Source organism: Dendrobates tinctorius, unplaced genomic scaffold (genome assembly GCF_039654945.1).
Source record: "Dendrobates tinctorius isolate UK_male_01 unplaced genomic scaffold, ASM3965494v1 ptg000059l, whole genome shotgun sequence".
Taxonomy (NCBI): Eukaryota; Metazoa; Chordata; class Amphibia; order Anura; family Dendrobatidae; genus Dendrobates; species Dendrobates tinctorius.
This window is the reverse complement of record NW_027361727.1, coordinates 5,589,982-5,614,374: the sequence shown is the minus strand read 5'-3', so window position 1 is coordinate 5,614,374 and position 24,393 is coordinate 5,589,982. Positions and strand designations below refer to the sequence as shown.

At 44.9% G+C, this 24,393-nt stretch overlaps 1 protein-coding gene across 1 annotated transcript in view; it reads left to right on the top strand.

The window, feature by feature from the left end:
* LOC141092314 (alpha-1,6-mannosyl-glycoprotein 4-beta-N-acetylglucosaminyltransferase-like) overlaps positions 1 to 24,393 on the top strand; it is a 101,742-nt gene that overhangs the window by 7,773 nt on the left and 69,576 nt on the right. The gene's annotated exons all lie outside the window — the stretch shown is intronic.

The window sequence follows — 24,393 nt, the reverse complement described above, 5'->3', positions numbered from 1 at the left end:
CACCTAATGCAAGTCTATGGGTAAATTTCGCACAGCAAACTTAAGCTAGAGAAATAGACATGTTTTGGACTTGAAAAATGCTCTGCAGGTCAGTGTACACTGTGTTAAAAAGAAGCACAGTGGGCATGAGATTTCTGTAAATCCCTTCCCTATTGTGGAACTGTAAGGCTCTGCATTTTTGATGCAGCAAAAATATGCAACGTCAAAAATGCAACAAAAGCTCATTATGGGATCGTAGCCTTACCAGTGTAGTAATGCTGAACACAGACTCTGTCACATTCCTATCTTGAGGAAGATAAGTAGTCAGAGCACACATACTTATGCATGCTTGGCCTGGTTGAGCAAAGAAAGGTGAGGAAAGTTGGGAAAGAACATGCATGCCAAGTGGTGCGTCATGATCTTTTCCCTGTGCATCAAATTCAGCAACTGTGAACAGGGTTAAAATCCCCAAAAATTGTCAAATTTGTCAATTAAGGTATTTAGAAAAGTAGGCTAATAAATGAGTCGATGCAATTTGCCTACAGACGTCTTGCTGGGAAATGACTTGGGCCCCATGTTGTCTGCATTCTCGGTGGCCCCTCTGGCTGAGACCTATCCTGTGACCGCCCGGAGACAAGCTCGAGCTGCGGAGGCGGAATCACACTCAGAGGAGGTTCAGGTAAGACATCCCAGCCCTACATGTATTCCCATAGCCAGACACATTTCTTGGGCAACCCCAGATGAATTTAAGAGGGAGTTACTTGAGGATCCTTCATTAGAGGGATATCGTGGGAAGGCACAGGAGGGGAGAGGAGTACTGGAAGGGGAACAGTTTGTATGGAAGCAGGGACTCCTCTACCGGATCACAGAGCAGCACCACACAGGGACGAGCCCCGCTATAAAACAGCTGGTAGTTCCCAAGAAGTATAGGCAGGAGTTACTGCGAATCTCTCATGATATACCCTTGGCCGGGCACTTCGGCGTCAGTCGCACCAGGCATCGTCTGACACAGAACTTCTTTTGGCCGGGGGTAACCTATGATGTTCGACAGTACTGCCATTGGCAAGAGGGGGGATCGATGCAAGGCCAAATTACGCCCCCTCCCCATTGTGGAGGAACCATTTAGCCGAGTAGCGGTCGATCTGATAGGGCCGTTAGCCAAACCCAGTCCGTCTGGGAAAAGGTATATGACAGTGGTAGATTATGCCACACGGTATCCAGAGGCGGTTGCGTTACCTAACATACTGGCAGAGACGGTGGCGGCCGCACTGCTCCAGGTTTTCTCACGGGTTCGATTTCCCTGGTTGATTATCTCGGACCAGGGTACCCAGTTTACAGCAGAGGTGACCAACCAACTGTGGAAGCTGTGCAGCGTAAAGTCCATTAGAAGTGCCCCGTACCACCCGCAAACCAATGGGTTGTGTGAATGCTTTAACGGGACATTAAAACAGCTCATTGGGACTTTTACCAGGACCTACAGGGACTGGGAGAAATTCTTGCCACACCTCCTGTTTGCCTATCGGGAGGAGGTGCCCCAATAATCCACGGGGTTCTCCCCGTTCGAGCTGGTATACGGGAGACGGGTAAGGGGACCCCAAGACTTAGTGCTGGAACACTGGGAGGGGGAGGACCTCATAGAAGGGGTACCTATTGTACCCTATGTGCTGGAATTCCGGGACCGCCTACAGGAGCTGACCCAGGTTGTACGTGAAAACCTGCAGGCGACCCAGCGGCGCCAGCGTGTATGGTACGATCGGAGGGCCAGAGAGCGCACTTTGGAAATAGGACAGAAGGTCCTGGTGTTAGAGCCCACTAAGCAGAATAAGTTTCAAGCTGCATGGCAGGGGCCCTACCAGGTAGTGGGGAAAATAGCCGACACAACCTATAATGTCGCCGATTGTGACGACCCCAGGGTTATCTGCATGTTCCACGTGAATATGCTGAAGCCCTACCGGGAGCACCCTGAAGAGGTAGTGGCCATCTGTGCACCTGAAGCAGAGGATTTAGCCGGACTTCCCTTGCCGGATGTCTTAGGGGAAAGGACTCAGTTTAAAACATGGGACCAGGTACACTTGGGTGAAGACCTAGGCCCCCGGGAGAGACAGCAGGCGGAGGCGTTGTTGAGGCTGCGACAGGATGTTTTCAGAGAGTCCGGGGTACACTTGCCTGACACAACACAAGGTTGAGACCCAGGATCAGACCCCCCTACGACAAAATCCCTTCTGCGTCCCTGAGTCTGTACGAGAGGGGATGCGACAAGAGATACAAGAGATGCTGCGTTTAGGGGTCATTGAAGAGTCAGTCCCTGGGCATCCTCCGTAGTGTTAGTGCCCAAGAAGGATGGAACTACACGGTTTTGTGTAGACTATCGTAGGCTCAATGAGAAAACAGTGATGGATGCATACACCATGCCGCTTGTGGATGAGTTGCTAGACCGGCTGGCGGGGGCAAAGTATTTGACCACCATCGATCTATGCAAAGGCTACTGGCAGATTCACCTTAGTCCTGACGCTATTCCCAAGTTGGCATTTGTCACCCCGTTCGGCTTATTCCAGTTTCGAGTTATGCCATTCGGGATGAAGAATGCCCCGGCGACCTTCCAAAGGCTGGCTGACCGGCTTCTGGATGGTCTCCAGGACTATGCTTGTGCCTACCTGGACGACATCGCCATCTACAGTGCGACATGGGAAGAGCATCTAAATCACCTAGAGACCGTATTGGACAGGATCCACCAGGCCGGAATCACCCTGAACCTAAACAAGTGTCACGTGGGCAAAGCAGAGGTTCAGTATTTAGGGCATTGGGTGGGAAGTGGGAAACAGCGACCAGAACCAGCCAAGATTGAGGCCATAGCCAAATGGCCCATCCCACGCACTAAAACCCAGGTCATGGCGTTTCTAGGGACAGCGGGGTATTACAGGAAATTCGTTCCCAATTACAGCAGCGTAGCCAAGCCCCTCACTGATCTGACCCGTAAGAACCAACCCCGCCAGGTAACCTGGACCTCAGAGTGTGAGGAAGCCTTCTGCCAACTAAAGGACGCCCTCACCAATACCCCTGTATTGGCCGCACCCGATCCAACTAAACATTTCCTGGTTCACACGGACGCTTCTATGTTTGGATTGGGGGCAGTACTGAGCCAAATCGGGCCGGACGGCCAAGAACACCCGGTAGCTTACCTGAGTCGGAAACTACTGCCCCGTGAAGTAAGCTATGCGGCCATCGAGAAGGAGTGCCTGGCGGTAGTTTGGGCACTCAAGAAGTTGCAACCATATTTGTATGGACAACAGTTTTCCCTCCTAACGGACCATAATCCCCTAGTCTGGCTTAATCGGGTCTCCGGAGACAACGCCAGATTGCTGCGGTGGAGTTTAGCCCTACAACCTCTGGACTTCACCATCCACCACAGACCCAGCAAACAAAACGGTAACGCCGATGGACTAAGTCGACAAACGGAACTTGTACCAACCCCATAAACTTCGGTCATCCCCAAACCGATCCGTTGAGGATCAGACTGTGTATGCCGATCGCATCGCTGAAAAAGGGGAGTCGTGTTACGTGCTACAGAACCACTCAGCACCCAGAATATGTTGTGCAGTTATATGTATGTATAATAGGTTCTATGTGAGATGCATGTCCCTAATGCATCAGCCCACAGGCTGCGCCCCTGGGCAGAGGGGACATGATATTCTCCTTTTGTTCGCCCTCCCCCCACCTTTGTAATTCCCACAGTAAACATCGGCAGGCTCCGGCCACCTGCTGCTTTTGTAATGCATGTCTGGCCTGCCGCTCTTCTATTGGCCTGCCCTCTGTATCTGTGTGATATATTCTGTGTCCTGTGAGTAAAGTGTTGTCAGACTGGAAATACGTGGAGAAGCAGTGATCTTTTATATGCGCCCATGTAACCAAGGAATTCCAGCCAGCGTCATTCATTCAGACTCCAGCCAACGCAGAGCGGACCTCCGAAAACACGGGGTGGTACTGAAAGAGGTACCCCAGCCTGGGTAGACCCCGTTACACTCGTCAAGTCTGTGGCCAATGTCGGAAGGGCTGTGTCGTGTATATATGATTCTATGTGTGGTTGGGGGTCTAGAGGCGGATGAGGGGAGAGATCACCATTAATATTGTACAGTGTGTGATAACGCCACATTATATCTAAAATTTCCGTTGGGTTTGACGCTGTCTGGCCACGATGTCGCTGGAGAGAAGGAATATATGTGGTCTGATTACGGGGGGTGTAGAAATCTAGCTAACAGGCGTCCACATTTATTAGCCTGCCCGTATAATATACTCTTAAAGTGATTTCTTTGATGTCGGGACTTCTCATTTAGCAGGGACTTCAGATCGTCTCTGCATTTGATCAGTTCAGTCAACGTCTCCGTCTCCTTATCCTTCTTGTGTTTCGTCTCTAATGTTAATATACTCTCCGTGAGGTCCGTAATTTCCCTACTTTTCATTTGTTTCAAGCGAGAACCATGTTTAATTAGAACCCCTCTAAGGACGCATTTAAGAGTCTCCCATTTGATAGGCATGGCAGTGGTGTCATGTGTGTGATCTTGTAAGAATTCTGCTATGGTAGTCTTAACGTCAGCCACACAGGTAGGGTCCTTTAAAAGGTTATCATTCAGTCTCCATGTCCACTGTCGTGTCACTGAATCAGGAGGACTAATATCCAGGAAGATTGGTCCGACCATAGGAAACTTCCAATAGATGGTCTCGGATCCCTCGCCAATGCACAATGACTAAGGAGAAAAAAATCTATTCTGCCAAATGAGTTATGTGGTGTGGAGAAGAACGTATAATCTTTCCCGTTGGGGTTAAAAAGTCTCCAGACATCCGTAAGACGCAGGTCATGAAGGTCTCTTTTCAAAGAGGACAGCTGACGAAGAGATAGGTAAGATTTTGCTGCTGAGGAGTCTAATGTCGGGTTAAGTGTCAGGTTAAAGTCCCCCCCCTAATATGACAACCCCCTCAGCGAAATCAGCCATTGTCTTTAAGAAGGATCTAGTGGCTTGGATTTGGTCCCGGCTGGGGGCGTACCATCCTGCTATAGTATATGTTGTCGAAAAAATTTGAATTTTCAAGATCACGTACCTGCCCGCCGCATCGATCAGCGTGTCCAACATTGTATGTTGGAGGGATTTATGGAGCGCTATAGACACTCCTCAGGATCATGAGTCCGGGTTGGCACTATGGAACCAGGTTGTATAATGGCGATCCTGTATATTAGGGACATGTCCACTCTTAAACTGTGTCTCCTGCAGAATCAGCACGTTTACTCTTTTCTTGTGCATACCATATAGGATTTGTGACCGCTTCTGCAGGATATTAAAGCCCCTAGTGTTCAAAGAGCCCAATATAATCTTTTGCATGGCCTTCTTACCCGGCATTGTGTTTGTAGTCCAAAGTCAAGAACACAGACTTCGCCAAGAGGAGTAGGTCAGCCTTGGAGTCCGGTGCCCGCTGTGACGAGGGGAGGAGGAATCTAATAGGGGGAAGTAGGTACAATCAGAGAAAATAGGTAAGGGTTAAAGAAAACAATGGTAAAAGAAAATTATAACAATACGAGTGTGGATAGGCACACTCCAACAAACAATTTAGAGCCTAGTGGAGGTTATTGTTAATTGCTGCGTGCCTCAATGGCCAAGCAGCCCTCCGGGGGGTAAGTGTACGACATAAGAAGAGTCGGAGACACCGTCTCCTCCGGTTTCCGACCCCGTTATGATATATCAGTCGCGAACCTCTAAAGCAGTGAGTCTGATGGATACCGGCCATATACAACCCAGCTTATCTGTGAACACATGAGCCGTGACCCATCCCATTTCGTAATTACTTTCAGTGTTATCAAAAAATAGAACCCAACCAAACCCGCCATTGTTTAAAGGCACCCCAATCTATAATCCTAAAACAGCATAACTTTTAGAAAACAAGTCTTCCCTTTAGGCCTCTTTCACACATCAGTTTTTTGCCTTCAGGCGCGATCCGGCTTTTTTTTGTAAAACCGGATCCGGCAAAATGCAATGCCGGATCCGGTTTTTCCCCATTGACTTGCATTAGCGCCGGATCGTGCCGGATGGCATTGCGTTTCATCCGTTTTTTGCCGGATCCGGCAACTTGTCTCATTCCGGCGTCTGGAAAAAACGGCTACTGTAACGTTTTTTGTCTCCGGCGAAAAAGCCGGAAGTGCCGTATTCGGCGCTTCCAGCTTTTTGCTACAATGAAAGTCTATGGGCGCCGGAATGCGCCGGATCCAGAAAAAGACGGATCCAGCCACCGGATCCGGTTTTTTTAAGTCTGCGCATGCTCAGATCCAATTGGCCAGCCGCCAGGAACAGAGACGGATCCAGCAAAAAACCGGATCCGTTTCTACAGTTCTCCAAAATTTATGCCGGATCCGTTTTTTCTAAAAAAAGCCGGATCCTGCCTGACGGCAAAAAACTGATGTGTGAAAGTAGCCTTAGACTAGGGCACCCCACATTAATCCACTAATAAAAGCTTGTGGGAGTAGTTAATATGAAGAATTAACTGTCTAAGGGCGTGAGGGGGGAGCAAAAGGGGTGGGGAGGGGGTGAAGAGAAAAGGAAGGAATGGAGGAGGGGAATCATCTGATAGTGTAAGCATATTTACATTTTAGTCCTGTATTACTCGTAGCAAAGATCCCCGAGTCCCACCCCCATCCAAATATATGTAGACCCACGTCAAATCGGATAGAAAAAATTGAGTTGAACAATACTGGATGATCAGTCAGCTTCTTCCTCTCTTAGATATACGCGCCCATGTCCATCTGACATTGAGGATCTGGACCTCCGTGAGGGTCTTCCATTCTATAAAACGATGGTAGGGATGGCCACTCAGGAATATCCACCTCAGGTATATCCAAGGCGGCCGAAAAGGCTGGAATGCCGCCAGGGTGGCTAAGTCGGTGTACTCTGCCTCTCTTCTGGACTCGAAGACAATACGGAAACCCCCATGTGTAAGAAAGTTCACGCTGCCGCAACTCCTCCAGAAGGGGGCAGAGAGCTCTGCGTCTTTGCAAGGTCCATCTGGACAAATCTGGTAAAAGCTGTATGTGGGTGTCAGAGTGGTTTATGGACTTTGTCCTCCTGGCTGCCCCCATGACCGCATCTTTAAGTTGGTATTTATGTACCCGGCATATCACATCTCTCCGTGGGTCCTGCTTGCTAGGACGCGGGCCCAGAGCCCTAGGGGCACGGTCCAATTCCAGTGTAGTGTCCTGGGGTCTATCCAACACCGAGTTGAAGATGCCTCTCAGAGTGGAATTTAACTCCTGGGGAGGGATAGATTCGGGTAGCCCCCGTATTCTTATATTGTTCCTACGTCCTCTGTTCTATGAATCATCCAGCATTTCTGCTAGGGTCTGCAGCTGTCTGGCTTGAGCTGCTGTGATATTCTCCTGAGCTTCCATTCTTTCATTTAGGGAGGCCAGGAGCTGGTCATGAGATTCAACTTTCTCACTACATTGTTGAATATCATCTTTAAGTATGGAAAGTTCAGCTTTATAGGAAGATTCTAAGCGGACAATGTACTGTTCCATATCCTGTTTCGTCGGGATGTCTTTTATTTTGCTATATAGTAGATTGAAATCGACTCCCATGGGTGCCGTGGAGTGCCCTACAAACAGAGGGGCCGATGTCCCGTATTGTGGCGGTAGGGATGCGTCCATTGGGTAGACAGACGGCGAAGCTGTGTTAGATGGCAGTCTAACCTGATGGGTAGGCAACATAGCGTAGTCTGCTTGCCCTCTTATCATGGGCTCCGCTTCCCCTTGTGCTGAAGAATCACTGGAGGTGTTAATGGAGGCATTAATATTGGTATCTGGGGGATTAATAATGTCTCCCTGTGGACATAGTGTGGGGAGTTCTGCAGAAGTCTCTCCAGGGTTCCCGCCTGTGTCACTGGCGCGTGGTTGTGTTTGTATGCCTGCGGGGTCTCCCTATGGGAGACGGATCCCCAGGGGCTCAGCAATCTTATCATGGGGAGAGCGCCTCATCACCTGTGAGGCCTCCGCGGTCGCACCACCAGATCCCCGAGGGGCTCCCCCGTGTACCTTCTTCTCCCCGTGCTTCTCTCCTGCCTCCTGTTCCTTGCCTCCTGTCACCGGCGGGGACGGCTGCGCTCCACGCGCCGCGTCCATCATGGCGCCTGCGGCTTTCTTTCTCCCCGCTCCCAAAAAGTAGCGGGAGATGCTCTAGGGAGCCCTGTTGGGCGCTGCGGTACCGGTGGACACACTCCCCTTGCGCCTTCTGGTAAGCATCGGGGTAGAGGGCATTTGTATCGGACTCTTTTCTGATCAGTTGCCGGTATAGGAGCGGGAGCCTCTCCAAAGCGCGTCCTCACTCCTCGCCTGCCATGCCATGCCCCCATATTTACACTATATATAAAGATGTATAAACGTTATACAGCTCTGGCAAAAATTAAGAGACCACTGCACAGTTTTATAAAAATCAGCTTCTCTACATATCTGACAGCCATTCCATTCCAGTTTCAGTTGAATTCCAACCAGAGTACACCTCATTCTACTTAATGTGCTTCTGATTAGGTGATCACCTGAACCAAATCTTATTTAACGAACGAAAGTATAAAAAAAACCCTCCTGTGGTGTTCACAATCCTCTTGCAATAGGACAAGCTGGATGGTAAAACAAGTGCTAGGAATATCCCAAAAAGTAATAGAAATGAAAAACTAACTTTTAACCATGCCAAAGGTATTGAAAAGAAAAGACTTGAGTGAGAAAAAGGACTAAATTCTGGCTTTACTAGCAGAGGGATACAGTGAGCATCATGTTGCCTCCATCCTTAAAATTTCTAAGACTGCAGTCCATTACAACAAGGTCAAGCAGCAGACATTGGGGACAACAAAGCTACAGACTGGCAGAGGGTGAAAACGACTCTCCACTGACTAGGATGACAGTCATCTTATTCAAATATCACTCAGCAACCACAGGTTGACATCAAGTGACCTACAAAAGGAATGGCGAAAGACAAATGGCAGCTAGGGTGAAGTGCACAGCAAGAACAGTTCATAACAGGCTCCTAGAGGCAGGGCTCAAGTCATGTAAAGCTAGAAAAAAGCCTTTCATCAATGAGAAGCAAAGGAGAGCCAGGCTGAAGTTTGCCAAAGACCATAAGGATTGGACCATAGAGGACTGGAGTAAGGTAATCTTCTCTGATGAGTCTAATTTTTAGCTTTGCTCAACACCTGGTCGTCTAATGGTTAGACGGAGACCTGGAGAGGCGTACAAGCCACAGTGTCTCGAACCCACTGTGAAATTAGGTGGAGGATCGGTGATGATCTGGGGATGCTTCAGCAAGGCTGGAATTGGGCAGGTTAATCTTTGTGAAGGACGTATGAATCAAGACGCATACAAGGTTATCTTGGAAAAAAACTTTGATTCCTTCTGTTCAGGCAATGTTCCCCAACATGCCACACAGTTAAGTCAATCAATGTGTGGATGAAGGACCACCGCATCAAATCCCTGTCATGGCCAGCCCAATCTCCAGACCTGAACCCCATTGAAAACCTCTGGAATGTAATCAAGAGGAAGATGGATAGTCACAAGCCATCAAACAAAGAACTGCTTAAATTTTTGTACCAGGAGTGGCATATGGTCACACAAAAGCAGGGTGAAAGACTGGTGGAAAGCATGCCAAGACGCATGAAAGCTATGATTAAAAATCATGGTTATTCCACAAAACATTGATTTCTGAACACTTCCTGAGTTAAAACATTAGTATTGTTGTTTCTAAATGATTATGAACTTGTTTTCTTAGCATTATTTGAGGCCTGGAAGCACTGCATTTTTTTGTTATTTTGACTATTTCTCTTTTTCTGAAAATAAATACAAAATTTAGTGCTTGGAAATTCGAAGACATGTCAGTAGTTTATAGAATAAAAGAGCAATTTACTCAAAAATATGCCTATAAAGAGAAAAATCAGACAAACTGAAAATGTTGCAGTAGTCTTAATTTTTGCCAGAGCTGTATATATATATACACTATATAAACTAGCCCTTGATGATTTTTTGTATACTTGATAAAGACCTGCTATAGGTCAAAACGTAATGTGATGGAGGAATAAAATGTTTCCTGATCTTTGAAATTCATCAACTGGGATTGGACACTGGTTTCTTTCTATTGGAAGGCCCATTAAAGGGTCAACATTGACTTTAGGATTGCTACTTCCTATAGGTCACTGAGTTCTAGTCCTGATCCTCTCTGATCAGACAATTTGCAGTCACATAGAGTGACTACAGACTTGTCATTTTAGACTGGACAATTCCTTTAATACAATCATTTTGTGCTCATGGAATAACATGTTATTGGCAGCACATCTCCTGTTTACAATGGGCAATATGCTTCCGAGAATGTCAGTATGAACATAGGCCGATTATAATGAGGTCATCTGGCCTACTGCCTGGGGCCTGAGGCTATGGGGGGCCTATCGCCAGCCTATCGCCAATCCCTGATTGTAGGCTGGCTGTTTCATTAGGTATTATTGCACCTGTGCAGTTAATAATAATAATAATAATAATAATAAAATTTTATTTTTATAGCGCCGACATATTCCGCAGCACTTTACATTTCAGAGGGGATTTGTACAGACAATAGACATTACAGCACAACAATAATCACATACAGTAGATTATAACAAATACCAAGAGGAAAGAGGGCCCTGCTCGCAAGCTTACAGTCTATGAGGAAAGAGGTCGACACGAAAGGTGGGTGGTAACAGTTGCCCTGATTGTATGAACCAGCCATAATGTTAAGTGTGTAACAGTACAGACAGAGGGCTAATGGATGCATAAAGCATGTGGGAACATGATGCGGGAAATCTGGTTATGGTAAAACTTTTGGCTGTGCCACACGGGGATAGATTAGGTTAATGTGTTGAGGCGAAAGGCCAGTCTGAATAAATGCGTTTTCAGGGCACGCTTAAAATTGTGGGGATTGGGGACTAATCGTATTGACCTGGGAAGTGCATTCCAAAGAATTGGCGCGGCACGTGTAAAGTCTTGGAGACGGGAGTGGGAGGTTCTGACTATTGAGGATGCTAACCTCAGGTCATCAGCAGAATGGAGGGCGCGGGTAGGGTGGTATACTGAAACAAGGGAGGAGATGTATGGTGGTGCTGAGCCATGGAGGGCTTTGTGTGTGAGGGTAATAAGTTTATACTGAATTCTGGAGTGGATGGGTAGCCAGTGTAATGACTGGCACAAGGTAGAGGCATCGGTGTAACGATTGGTGAGGAATATGATCCTGGCTGCAGCATTCAAGACAGATTGGAGAGGGGAGAGTTTGGTAAGAGGGAGACCGATTAGAAGAGAGTTACAATAGTCGAGACGAGAATGAATAAGAGAAACAGTAAGAGTTTTTGCAGAGTCAAAAGTAAGAAAAGGTCGAATTCTAGAAATGTTTTTGAGGTGCAGATGACAAGAGCGAGCCAGTGATCGAATGTGGGGGGCAAAGGAAAGCTCAGAATCTAGTATTTCTAGAATTCGACCTTTTCTTACCCCAAGACAGCGGGCCTGTTGCTGGGGAGTAATAGTGGAACCACACACAGAAATAGCAATGTCGGGTATAGGCACATTAGTAGAGGAAGGAAACACAAGGAGTTCAGCCTTTGACAGGTTCAGTTTCAGATATAGTGAGGACATGATATTAGACACAGCGTTTAGACAATCGCCGGTGTTTTCTAGAAAGGCTGGCGTGATGTCAGGAGAAGAAGCGTATAATTGGGTGTCATCAGAATAGAGATGGTACTGGAAACCAAATCTACTGATTGTTTGACCAATAGGGGCAGTGTACAAGGAGAAGAGGAGGGTGCCTAGAACCGATCCTTGGGGGACCCCAACAGTAAGGGGAAGGTGAGAGGAGGAGGAACCGGCAAAAGATACAGTAAAGGAGCGGTCGGAGAGATAGGAGGAGAACCAGGAGAGAACGGTGTCCTTGAGGCCAATGGAACGGAGCATAGTGAGGAGGAGCTGATGATCCACAGTGTTGAATGCTGCAGAGAGATCCAAGAGAATTAGCATGGAGTAATGACCATTTGATTTAGCTGTTAGCAGATCATTAGAGACTTTAGTGAGGGCAGTTTCAGTGGAGTGTAAAGAGCGGAAACCGGATTGGAGAGGGTCGAGAACAGAGTTTTCTGAGAGATAGCGGATAAGACGGGAGTGGACCAGGAGTTCCAGGAGTTTAGAGATGAAGGGAAGATTAGAGACAGGTCTATAGTTAGCGGCACAGTTTTGGTCGAGGGATGGTTTTTTAAGTAGTGGATGTATGATGGCATGCTTAAATGAGAAGGGAAAAATACCAGAAGAGAGAGAGAGGTTAAATATTTTAGTTAGGTGAGGGGTGACAGCAGGGGAAAGGGACTGGAGGAGATGTGACGGAAATGGGTCACTGGTGCAAGTAGTTGGGCGAGAAGACGCAAGGAGCCTGCTTACTTCCTCTTCTGTGACTGGTTCAAAATCAGAGAGTGAGCTAGATGCAGTGGTGGAGGGAGGACAGTGCATGGTATAAGGTGATTGGGAGATAATTTCCTGTCGAATCTGGTCAATTTTTTCTTTGAAGTAATTGGCCAGATCGTCAGCTCGGAGCTCCGTGGTTGGGGCCTGTACTCTTGGATTGAGTAGAGAATGAAAAGTGTCAAAGAGACGTTTCGGGTTATTGGACAGTGAGGTGATGAGGGTGTTGAAATAGGCTTGTTTGGAGAGGTGAAGGGCAGTGTTGTATGTTCTAAGCATAAACTTAAAATGGATGAAATCTTTGTGTAGATTGGATTTTCTCCACAGACGTTCGGCGCACCTGGAGCACCGCTGCAGGAAACGTGTTTGCACCGTGTGCCAGGGTTGTCGCCGTCTGTGTTGTGATGTTCTATGTATAGGAGGAGCAAATTCATCCGGGGCACTTTGAAGTGTTTCATTGTAATGCTTCAATGCAGAATCAGGACATGAGAGGGAGGAGATGGGGGCCAATGAAGACTGCAAGTTCTTCATAAGTTTCTGGGTGTTAATGGCCTGTATGTTTCTATAAGTCTGGACAGTGGGGGTAACCTGAGCAGCCTGGCAGTTCTTGATAGAGAATGAAAGAAGATTGTGGTCAGAGAGCGGGAGAGGGGAGTTTGCAAAATCATCCACTGCACAAAGCCGAGAGAAGACCAAGTCGAGGGAGTTTCCGTCTTCATGCGTTGGAGAAATAGTAAGCTGCGAAAGGCCAAATGAGGAGGTTAGAGGTAAAAGGTGAGTAGCAGATGGTGAGAGGGGAAGAGCAATGGGGATGTTGAAATCTCCCATGATGAGGGTAGGGATGTCACAGGAGAGAAAATGTGGAAGCCAAGTGGCAAAATGATCCAGGAACTGATGGGAGGGGCCGGGAGGACGATACACCACCGCCACTCGCATGGAGAAGGGGGTGTAGAGTCTGACGGCATGGATCTCAAAAGAAGGGAAGACAAGTGAGGGTAGTTGAGGGATAACCTGAAAGGTACATTTTGATGATAGGAGCAGACCAACGCCTCCACCTGCTCTATTGTCTGATCTTGGGGTATGAGAGAAGTGTAGTCCACCATATGAAAGAGCAGCAGCAGCGGTAGTGTCTGACTGCTGGATCCAGGTTTCAGTAAGAGCCAGGAGGTTAAGAGAATTAGAAAGGAAGAAGTCATGGATGAAGGAGAGTTTGTTACACACTGAGCGAGAATTCCAAAGTGCACAATTAAGAGAGACAGATGGCATGCAGGGAATATTAATAAGATTAGAGGGGTTTCTAAGTGTAGCAGTTGGGGGGTTTGACTTTCTATAACATGGGGGACCAGGGTTGGGAGCAATGTCTCCTGCGACTAGGAGAAGGAGGATAGAAAGAGTGAGCAGATGGTTAAGTGATTTGTGAGAGCGTCTCTGATGTTGAATGGTGGGAGTGACTGGATCTGTGCAATTTAACAATGTGAAAAGCGCATGAGTGCTATACATAGGAGAGGAAAGGAGCGAGGGGCCGATATGGATGGAGTTAATGCCAGGGCGGTGGATGTGTGTGAATGAAGCGGCCAGAATAAAAATTACACAAATGCATATGGTATATATTTGTTGTACTCCAAATGTACAGGGAGTAGATGTATATAAATGTCTTACCTGTCTCCTGCCCAACTGCCATGTTATAACTGCCAGTAGTTCTTTGATACATGTACTTCGATTACATGTGCATAAATGCCACCCCTGCATAAATGCTCCCCCTAGCTAGGTCTGAATATATAGGAGGTTAAGGCTAAGATTTTTTTTTTCTTTTGGTCTCTCTCTTCTCATTAATCAATCACACTAAATTGAGACACCAGGACCCAATAAAGTGTTGTGGTCAAATAAACACATGTCCAGCACTACATGGATCATAAAGCACTTTGAAAAGTTTCTTGACCTCACAACATAAGGGGACAAGCAGAGTAAGTTGAAAAAAAAAAACTATATACCAGATATAAGCTTGCATAGTTGAAAACACATATATAGCATTCAGGATTAACTGCTTGCTGACATTGAATGGAGACACAGGAGTGGATTCAGAGCAGAGATTGGAAAAGCTGGTTACCTGTATGAAGAGAATAGAGATGCGTGTCACATTCATCCATGTTATAACTGCCAGTAGTACTTTGATACATGTACTTCGATTACATGTGCATAAATGCCACCCCTATGTGCAGTTGCCATTTTACTTGGGTCCGCTGCACCCTGATAGTGCATTTGTATTGAGGCCTGTCTATACAGGTAAGCATCTCTGCCAGTTTTTGTTTTTTTCTCAAATATTGGAGGATTTTTTCCTCTGTTCTGTGGTTTTCATGTTAGGCCGGGGTCACACTAACCGACGCAAAATACGTTCCGTAGTTTACATGCGTAATACGGATCAATGACCCCTAAATACTGCTCTGTATGTCATCCGTAAGCAAGGTGTGGTCACGTATTTTGCGCATGTCAGCATCTGTATGTAATCCGTATGGCATCCGTATGCCGAGATTTTCTCGCCGGCTTGCAAAATGGACATATAATTGAGCCCTATGACAGGGTTTCTAACAGAAACGAAAGAATAGATATAGACACATAGAATGCGCATATATGTGTATATATATATATATATATATATATATATATATACAGTCATATGTAAAAGTTTGGGCACCCCTATTAATGTTAACCTTTTTTCTTTATAACAATTTTGGTTTTTGCAACAGCTATTTCAGTTTCATATATCTAATAACTGATGGACTCAGTTATATTTCTGGATTCAAATGAGGTTTATTGTACTAACAGAAAATGTGCAATCTGCATTTAAACAAAATTTGACCGGTGCAAAAGTATGGGCACCCTTATCATTTTCTTGATTTGAACACTCCTAACTACTTTTTACTGACTTCCTGAAGCACTAAATTGGTTTTGTAACCTCATTGAGCTTTGAACTTCATAGCCAGGTGTATCAAATCATGAGAAAAGGTATTTAAGGTGGCCACTTGCAAGTAGTTCTCCTATTTGATTCTCCTATGAAGAGTGGCATCATGGGGTCCTCAAATCAACTCTCAAATGATCTGAAAACAAAGATTATTCAACATAGCTTTTCAGGGGAAGGATACAAAAAGTTGTCTCAGAGATTTAACCTGTCAGTTTCCACTGTGAGGAACATAGTAAGGAAATGGAAGAACACAGGTACAGTTCTTGTTAAGCCCAGAAGTGGCAGGCCAAGAAAAATATCAGAAAGGCAGAGAAGAAGAATGGTGAGAACAGTCAAGGACAATCCACAGACCACCTCCAAAGACCTGCAGCATCATCTTGCTGCAGATGGTGTCACTGTGCATCGGTCAACAATACAGCGCATGCATAACGCCTTTTTGTATGACCAAACAACTCAATCTTTGTTTCATCAGTCCACAGGACCTTCTTCCAAAATGTAACTGGCTTGTCCAAATGTGCTTTTGCATACCTCAGGCGACTCTGTTTGTGGCGTGCTTGCAGAAACGGCTTCTTTCGCATCACTCTCCCATACAGCTTCTCCTTGTGCAAAGTGCGCTGTATTGTTGACTGATGCACAGTGACACCATCTGCAGCAAGATGATGCTGCAGGTCTTTGGAGGTGGTCTGTGAATTGTCCTTGACTGTTCTCACCATTCTTCTTCTCTGCCTTTCTGATATTTTTCTTGGCCTGCCACTTCTGGGCTTAACAAGAACTGTACCTGTGTTCTTCCATTTCCTTACTAAGTTCCTCACAGTGGAAACTGACAGGTTAAATCTCTGAGACAACTTTTTGTATCCTTCCCCTGAAAAGCTATGTTGAATAATCTTTGTTTTCAGATCATTTGAGAGTTGTTTTGAGGAGCCCATGATGCCACTCTTCATAGGAGAATCAAATAGGAGAACTACTTGCAAGTGGCCACCTTAAATACCTTTTCTCATGATTTGATACACCTGGCTATGAAGTTCAAAGCTCAATGAGGTTACAAAACCAATTTAGTGCTTCAGGAAGTCAGTAAAAAGTAGTTAGGAGTGTTCAAATCAAGAAAATGATAAGGGTGCCCATACTTTTGTACCGGTCAAATTTTGTTTAAATGCAGATTGCACATTTTCTGTTAGTACAATAAACCTCATTTGAATCCAGAAATATAACTGAGTCCATCAGTTATTAGATATATGAAACTGAAATACCTGTTGCAAAAACCCAAATTGTTATAAAGAAAAAAGGTTAACATTAATAGGGGTGCCCAAACTTTTACATATGACTGTATACACACAAGTCATTGAGACAAACATATATATATATATATATATATATATATATATATATATATACAGTATATATATATATATATATATATATATATATATATATTTATATTTCAGAGTTCTTCATAGCAGAATAGCCGCTAATTCAATTGCCGGCTTCTGTCAAATCATTCCCCAACCCGACATGAAATGACACATGGTTTACATACAGTAAACCATTTCATTTCATGTTTTTTTTTATATGTCCCTGACTAATAATTAGATGAGGGTTTGTGTGCAAAATTTGGGAGGTGTAGGTGTTATTTTAAGGGGTTAATTCGTTGTAAAAAAATTTGTGGGCTCCCGCTGTGATTTGTCAACCAGAGAGGTTAAGCACACAAGGAAATTTTCAGCTCACCCCTCTTCACTCCTAATAACACCTCCGACGCACGGAAACACCCTGACCCGGGTGTATAGTGCATGCACAACATAGAAAAAGATTTTCCAGCGTCTCCAGGAGATAAAATAACAATTGCTTTATTGAAAATATAAAATCTTCTTACCATCAAGTAAAAACAACATAAAGAGGCATATGGAGGGGAGCACTTTCCTACGCGTTTCACCCTGAAAGGGCTTAATCATGGAGGTTAAGCAGGTGAGTGAGGGCAGATTTTAATAGCCATGAGAGGGACCATTGTTTTTTTGCCCACCCAGCTTAAAAAAATCTGCCCCCAGACACCCCAGAAATGGCACATCTATAAGATGTGCCAATTCTGGCACTTATCCTCTCTATTCCCGTTGCCCTGTAGTGGTGGTGAATGGGTTAATATAACAAAGGGTTAATGTCACCATTCGATTGTAAGGTGACATTAAGCCGATTAATAATGGAGAGGTGTCAATAAGACACCGATCCATTATTAACCCTATACTAAGAAAGGGTTAAAAACCACACACAGACATTAATTAAAACGTCATTTAATGAAATAAATACCCCAAGTTTTTGACAAATTTTTTATTAGTCTGGTAATTCCAAAAAAACCATGACCTGCAACAAAAATAACATAAAAAATCACCAATATCCTTACCTCTCCGCTGTTCAGTCATGTCCCACGCTGCAATCCATCAGAAGGGGTTAAATAGTTTACAATGAGGATCAGTGCTAATGCGACCAGCCCCACTGTAAACTACTACTAAATTAATTGATTCAGCTCTGCGCAGCCTCAATGGCTGCCTGGAGATGAACTAATTACCGTGGGAAAGTTTCTGACTTTTTACCCACGGTCATTAGTTCATTCACAGATCAGCCGGGGACTCCCCGCAGCCTCAGTGATGTCAGCGGGAGTCTGCCGGCTGATCCGTGAATGAACTAATGACCGTGGGAAAAAAGTCAGAAACTTTCCCACTGCTACCTGCTTAACCTCTCTGGTTGACAAATCACAGCGGGAGCCCACACATTTTTTTACAACGAATTAACCCCTTAAAATAACACCTACGCCTCCCAAATTTTGCACACAAACCCTCATCTAATTATTAGTCAGGGACACATAAAAAAAAACATGAAATGAAATGGTTTACTGTATGTAAACCATGTGTCATTTCATGTCGGGTTGGGGAATGATTTGACAGAAGCCGGCAATTGAATTAGCGGCTATTCTGCTATGAAGAACTCTGTGAAATATAAATATATATATGTATATGTGTGTGTCTCAATGACATGTACTGTGTGTGTGTATGTATATATATATATATATATATATATATATATATATATATATATATATATATTCTATGTGTATATATCTATTCTTTCGTTTCTTTATTAAACCTGTCAGTGTGAGTTTACTGTATTGCGCACTGAATTGCCGGATTTTGTAAAAGACACTGGGTGCATATTTCTCGCAAGTCACATGTGTGGTCCGTGTGTAATGCGTATTTTTAGTGCACCCATAGACTTTCATTGGCATACTACGGGCGTAGTACGCTGACAATCGCAGCATGCTGCGATTGGCACGGATCGTAGAATACGGACGAGAAATATACGGCTGTTGGGAGCTGCCCCATAGAGAATCATTTGTCCGTGTGTAATGCGTGCTTTTAACACCTCTCACTCGTCCGTATTCCTCTCTAGTGTGACCCCGGCCTTAGAGTAGGACTGGCAAGTGTAAGGAACTTTGACGTTAGTTTGCCAGCTTACGTATTATGGCCATAATATTAACCAATACCTTACATATATTGATATGTTTTTGTGCACTGTATATTTTTTCAGGGTGCAGTTGGGCCCAAATGGTTCTGTAAACTGTGGCCTTTGTTCACACGGGATGCATTATAGTTAGCACTGGGCAGCCCCCCTATATGGTGTTACTAAGAGGCTGTGAACCATATGCTCTGCATTCCCTGTGTGAACACTGCCACATACGGATTATTTTTTTGTACTGGTGTGCCACACGGCCAATCCCTGATTGTAGGCTGGCTGTTTCATTAGGTATTATTGCACCTGTGCAGTTGCCGTTTTACTTGGGTCCGCTGCACCCTGATAGTGCATTTGTATTGAGGCCTGTCTATACAGGTAAGCATCTCTGCCTGTTTTTGTTTTTTTCCTATCGCCAGCTTGCCCTCATTATAATGTTTTGTGTGCTACCGTCTGCGGTGCACATATCCCGGCAGGGAGCTTTCCTGGTGCTGCGCTGCTGATGGTACAGATAAAGGGAAGCTCCCATCACCTCTGCTGCGACATGCCAGCACGTATGCGCTGGCAAGACTAGAAGTGGAGCCTCGGGGACCAGACCAGAGCAGAGCGCTGGGGTAATGGAACTGAGGTGAATAGGTCTTTTTTTTATTAATATGTGTATGGGATATGCTGGCTCATACTGAATATAGGAGGCTATGTGCAGACTCATACTTTATATAGGAGGCTATATTGGGGGTCATACTGTATATAGAAGGTTATGTGCGGACTCTTACTGCATATAAAAGTTTATATGGGAGCTCACACTATTTATAGGAGGCTCTATGCTGGCTCATACAGTATATAGGAGGCAATATGGGGGCTCACACAGTATAGAGGAGGCTTTGTGCGGGCTCAAACTGTATACAGGAGGCTATATAGGTGCAGATACATAGGCTACATATAGGTGCGATATAGGTGCTGTATAGGAGGTTATGTGCGGGCTTTTACTGTATCTAGAAGGCTATATGGGGCTCACACTATATATGGAAGCCTATGTGCAGGCTCATACTGTATATAGGAGGCTATATGGGTGCTTACACAGTATAGAGGAGGCTATTTGCGGGCTCACACTATATAGGTGGCTATATGGGGCTCACACTGTATATAGGAGGCTATGTGCAGGCTCATACTGTATATAGGTGGCTATATGGGGGCTCACACAGTTTAGAGGAGGCTATGTGCGGGCTCACAATGTATACAGGAGGCTATCTGGGTGCTCACACACTATAGAGAAGGCTATGTGGGGGCTCACACTGTATACATGAGTATATGTGCGGGCACATACTGTATATAGGTTATGCGCAGGCAGTACTGTATATAGAAGGCTATATGGGGGCTCACACAGTATAGAGGAGGCTATGTGCGGGCTCATTCTGTATATGGGAGGATATGTGCGGGCTCACACTATAGGAGGCTATATGGGGGTTCACACTGCATACAGGTGGCTATGTGCAGGTTCATGCTGTATATAGGAGGCTTTATAGGGGCTCATACTACATAGAGGAGGCAATGTGCACACTTATAATGTATATAGGGAGCTATGTGCAGGCTCTTACCGTATCTAGCTAGCTACATGGAGGTCATACTGTGTATGGGTAGCTATGTAGGGGTTCATACTATATGTAGGGGGCTGTGTGTGGTTTCATACTGTATGTATGGGGCTGTGTGGGTGCTCATAATGTATGTAGGGGGCTATGTAGGGGCATATCGCTTGGGCCTGTACGCTGTTATCCTCATTGAAGTAGGGTTTACGGTCTCATTGTCTTGTACTGATTGAAGGAAATCCCCGATGAACCCTCGAATGACCAAAAGATGGGGGAAACACATCGGAAGAAAAAGGCATTAAGCCAAGTAACACAAGTGTGTGCATATGTCTATGTTGGATATAGAAATGTGACTATGAGGCATATGGATGTTTTCTGGTGTTAATTGCACTGCCACTTGACCGGCCATTTATGATCTGAAGGGTTGTTCTTTGTTTGACAAGGACATCATATATGTTTCTTCCTAGACCTTGTTTGGGTTTTTGCCTGGTCAGTTAGAGTAGTGTCAGGGTTATATAGGGCAGTCGATGACGAGAGGGGGCGCCATACCGTTTCAACTTAGGGTGCCAACCTCCGCTGTCAGGAAGGGAAGTCTGAAGGGCAAAACTAGTCCCTATCTCTCCTCATTCTGTTCGTTTTTTATATCACTGTTGTTCTGTACAATGCATTTGTTGTTATGGTTTACATGTATAAGGGCACCATAGGATGACCGTTTTAAGTTGTTGCTTGAGGGGGCAATGTGGTGGGTCATACTGCATATAGGGGGATGTCAGAATACTTACAATAGTCACGGTCTGTCATGTGGCCCCTTGGGAAAATTAATCTCGTACCTCTGATCTATTTTGCATAGTGTTATATTATGTACCGTGCTATACATAAGGGAAAAATATGTCGCTATCTGTCGTTTTCCATGTGCAGATGTGCCCCAGAGCACGTGTTATTCACATGATCTCTCGGGTGGGGGTCATGTGACATGTCACGTGATACGTCGGGTTCCTGGGGGGCCCATGCCTTCTAACTGTCCTGGCTACTCCCCTAGGTATGAAAGATACAACAAATAGGCATTTGGCTCTCTGGGCTGAACACAATATTAGCAAACGTTCAGCTGTGAGAAGTATTAGGTCACGATAGGTTTTTAACCTGTAAATGCTGTAGACAATCACTGCAAGCAGAGATCTTTAAAATTTTGAAAAACAAAAATGATATATTGCACAAAAATGCTCAATTACATTTAACCCCTTTCCTTCATTGGACGTAATATTCCGTCCATGTGCCCTGGGCCCTAATTACCATGGACGGAATATTACGTCATAGCGATAAACGGCGCCCACGTGGTGAGCGCCGCTTATCGCGGCCGGGTGTCAGCTAATTATCATGGCTGACACCCGGCACAATGTGTCAGGGGCGGTCACGGACCGCCCCCCGACACGTTAACCCCTTGTACACCGCGATCACACACGATTGCGGTGTACCGGGGGTTAAAGGGAAGCATCGGCAGGTAGAGGGGGTCTCCCTCCGTGCTTCCCTGAGCCCCCCACGGCAGCGCAATGTGCAGCGCTGCTGTGGGGGGGCTCCTTTCCTGCAGGTCCCCGGATCCAATATGGCGGCGGGGACCTCCGGGGGCCTGCAGGAAGCTGGCTTCCTCACTGCCCGCAGAGAGCAGGCGTGAGGAAGCCTGCAGCAGTGCCAGTGACAGATCGCTGATCTGTCACAGCGATCTGTGATGTGACAGATCAGCGATCTGTCACATGACAGTTATGTCCTCCCTGGGACATTGTAATAAAGTAAGAAAGGAAAAAAAAGTGTAAAAATAATTTTTTTAAAAATCGCTAAATAAAAAAATAAAAATAAATAAATATTCCCCAATAAATTCATTTTTTGGAAATAAAAAACAAAAAAACAATAAAAGTACACATATTTGGTATCGCCGCGTCCGTAACGACCCGCCCTATAAAACTGTCCCACTAGTTAACCCCTTAAACGAAAAATAAAAATAAAAAACGAAGCAAAAAATAATGATTTATTATCATACCGCTGAACAAAAAGTGCAATAACGCGCGATCAAAAAGACGCATATAAATGCTACTGCTGAAAACGTCATCTTGTCTCGCAAAAAACGAGCCATCATACAGCATCATCAGCGAAAAAATAAAAAAGTTATAGCTCGCAGAATAAAGCGATGTAAAAATAATAATTTTTTATATAAAATTGTTTTCATTGCATAAAAGCGCCAAAACATAAAAAAAAAGACATAAATGAGGTATCGCTGTAACCGTACCGACCCGAAGAATAAAGCCGCTTTATCAATTTTATCGCACGCGGAACGGCGTAAGCGCACCACCCAAAAGAAATTCATGAAACGCTGGTTTTTGTAAATTCTGCGTCCCAAAAAACAAAATAAAAAGTGATCAAAAAATGTCACATGCCCGAACATGGTACCAATAAAAACGTCAACTCGTCCCGCAAAAAATAAGACCTCACATGACTCGGTGGGTCAAAATATGGAAAAATTATAGCTCTCAATATGTGGTGATGCAAAAACTATCTTTACAATAAAAAGCGTCTTTTAGCGTGTGACAGCTGCCAAATATAAAAACCGCCATAAATAGTAAATCAAACCCCCTTTATCACCCTTTAGTTATTGAAAAATAATAAAATTAAAAAAATGTATTTATTTCCATTTCCCGTTAGGGATAGGGGTGTGTTGGGGTTCGGGTTGGAGTTAGAATTGGGGGTTTCCACTGTTTGGGCACATCAGGTGCTCTCCAAACGCAACATGGCATCTGATCTCAATTCCATCCAATTCTGCGTTGAAAAAGTCAAATGGTGCTCCTTCCCTTCCAAGCTCTGCCATGCGCCCAAACAGTGTTTTACCCCCACATATGGGGTATCAGCCTACTCAGGACAATTTGCAAAACAACTTTTGGGGTCCTATTTCTCCTGTTGCCCTTAGGAAAATAAAAAATTGGGGGCAAAAATATCATTTTTGTGTGAAAAAATGTTTTTTTTATTTTCACGCCCGGGCGTTATAAACTTCTGTGAAGCACTTGGGGGTTCAAAGTTCTCACCACACATCTAGATAAGTTCCTTGGGGGGTCTAGTTTCCAAAATGGTGTCATTTGTGGGGGGATTCCACTGTTTTGGTACATCAGGGGCTTTCCAAATGCGACATGGTGTCCGATCTCAATTCCAGCCAAAAAAGTCAAATGGCGCTGCTTCCCTTCCGAGCTCTGCCATGCGCCCAAATAGTCGTTTACACCCACACATGGGGTATCAGCATACTCAGGACAAATTGCACAATAACTTTTAGGGTCCTGTTACCCTTGGGAAAATAAAAATTGGGGGTGAAAAGATCATTTTGAGCACCTTATGGGGTGCCGTTTTTAGAATGGTGTCACTTTTGGGTATTTTCTATCATATAGACCCTTCAAACTGACTTCAAATGTGATGTGGTCCGTAAAAATAAAATGGTGTTGCAAAAATGAGAAATCGCTGGTGAACTTTTAACCCTTATAACTTCCTAACAAAAAAAAATTTTGGTTCCAAAATTGTGCTGATGTAAAGTAAACATGTGGGAAATGTTACTTATTAAGTTTTTTGTGTGCCATATCTCTGTGATTTAAGGGCATAAAAATTCAAAGTTGGAAAATTGCAACATTTTCGCCAAATTTCTGTTTTTTTCACAAATAAACGCAAGTTATATGAATGAAATTTTACCACTAACATGAACTACAATATGAAGTACAATATGTCATGAGAAAACAATGTCAGAATCACCGGGATCCATGGAAGCGTTCCAGAGTTATGGCCTCATAAAAGGACAGTGGTCAGAATTGTAAAAATTGGCCCGGGAGTTAACGTGCAAACCACCCTTGGTAGTGAAGGGGTTAATA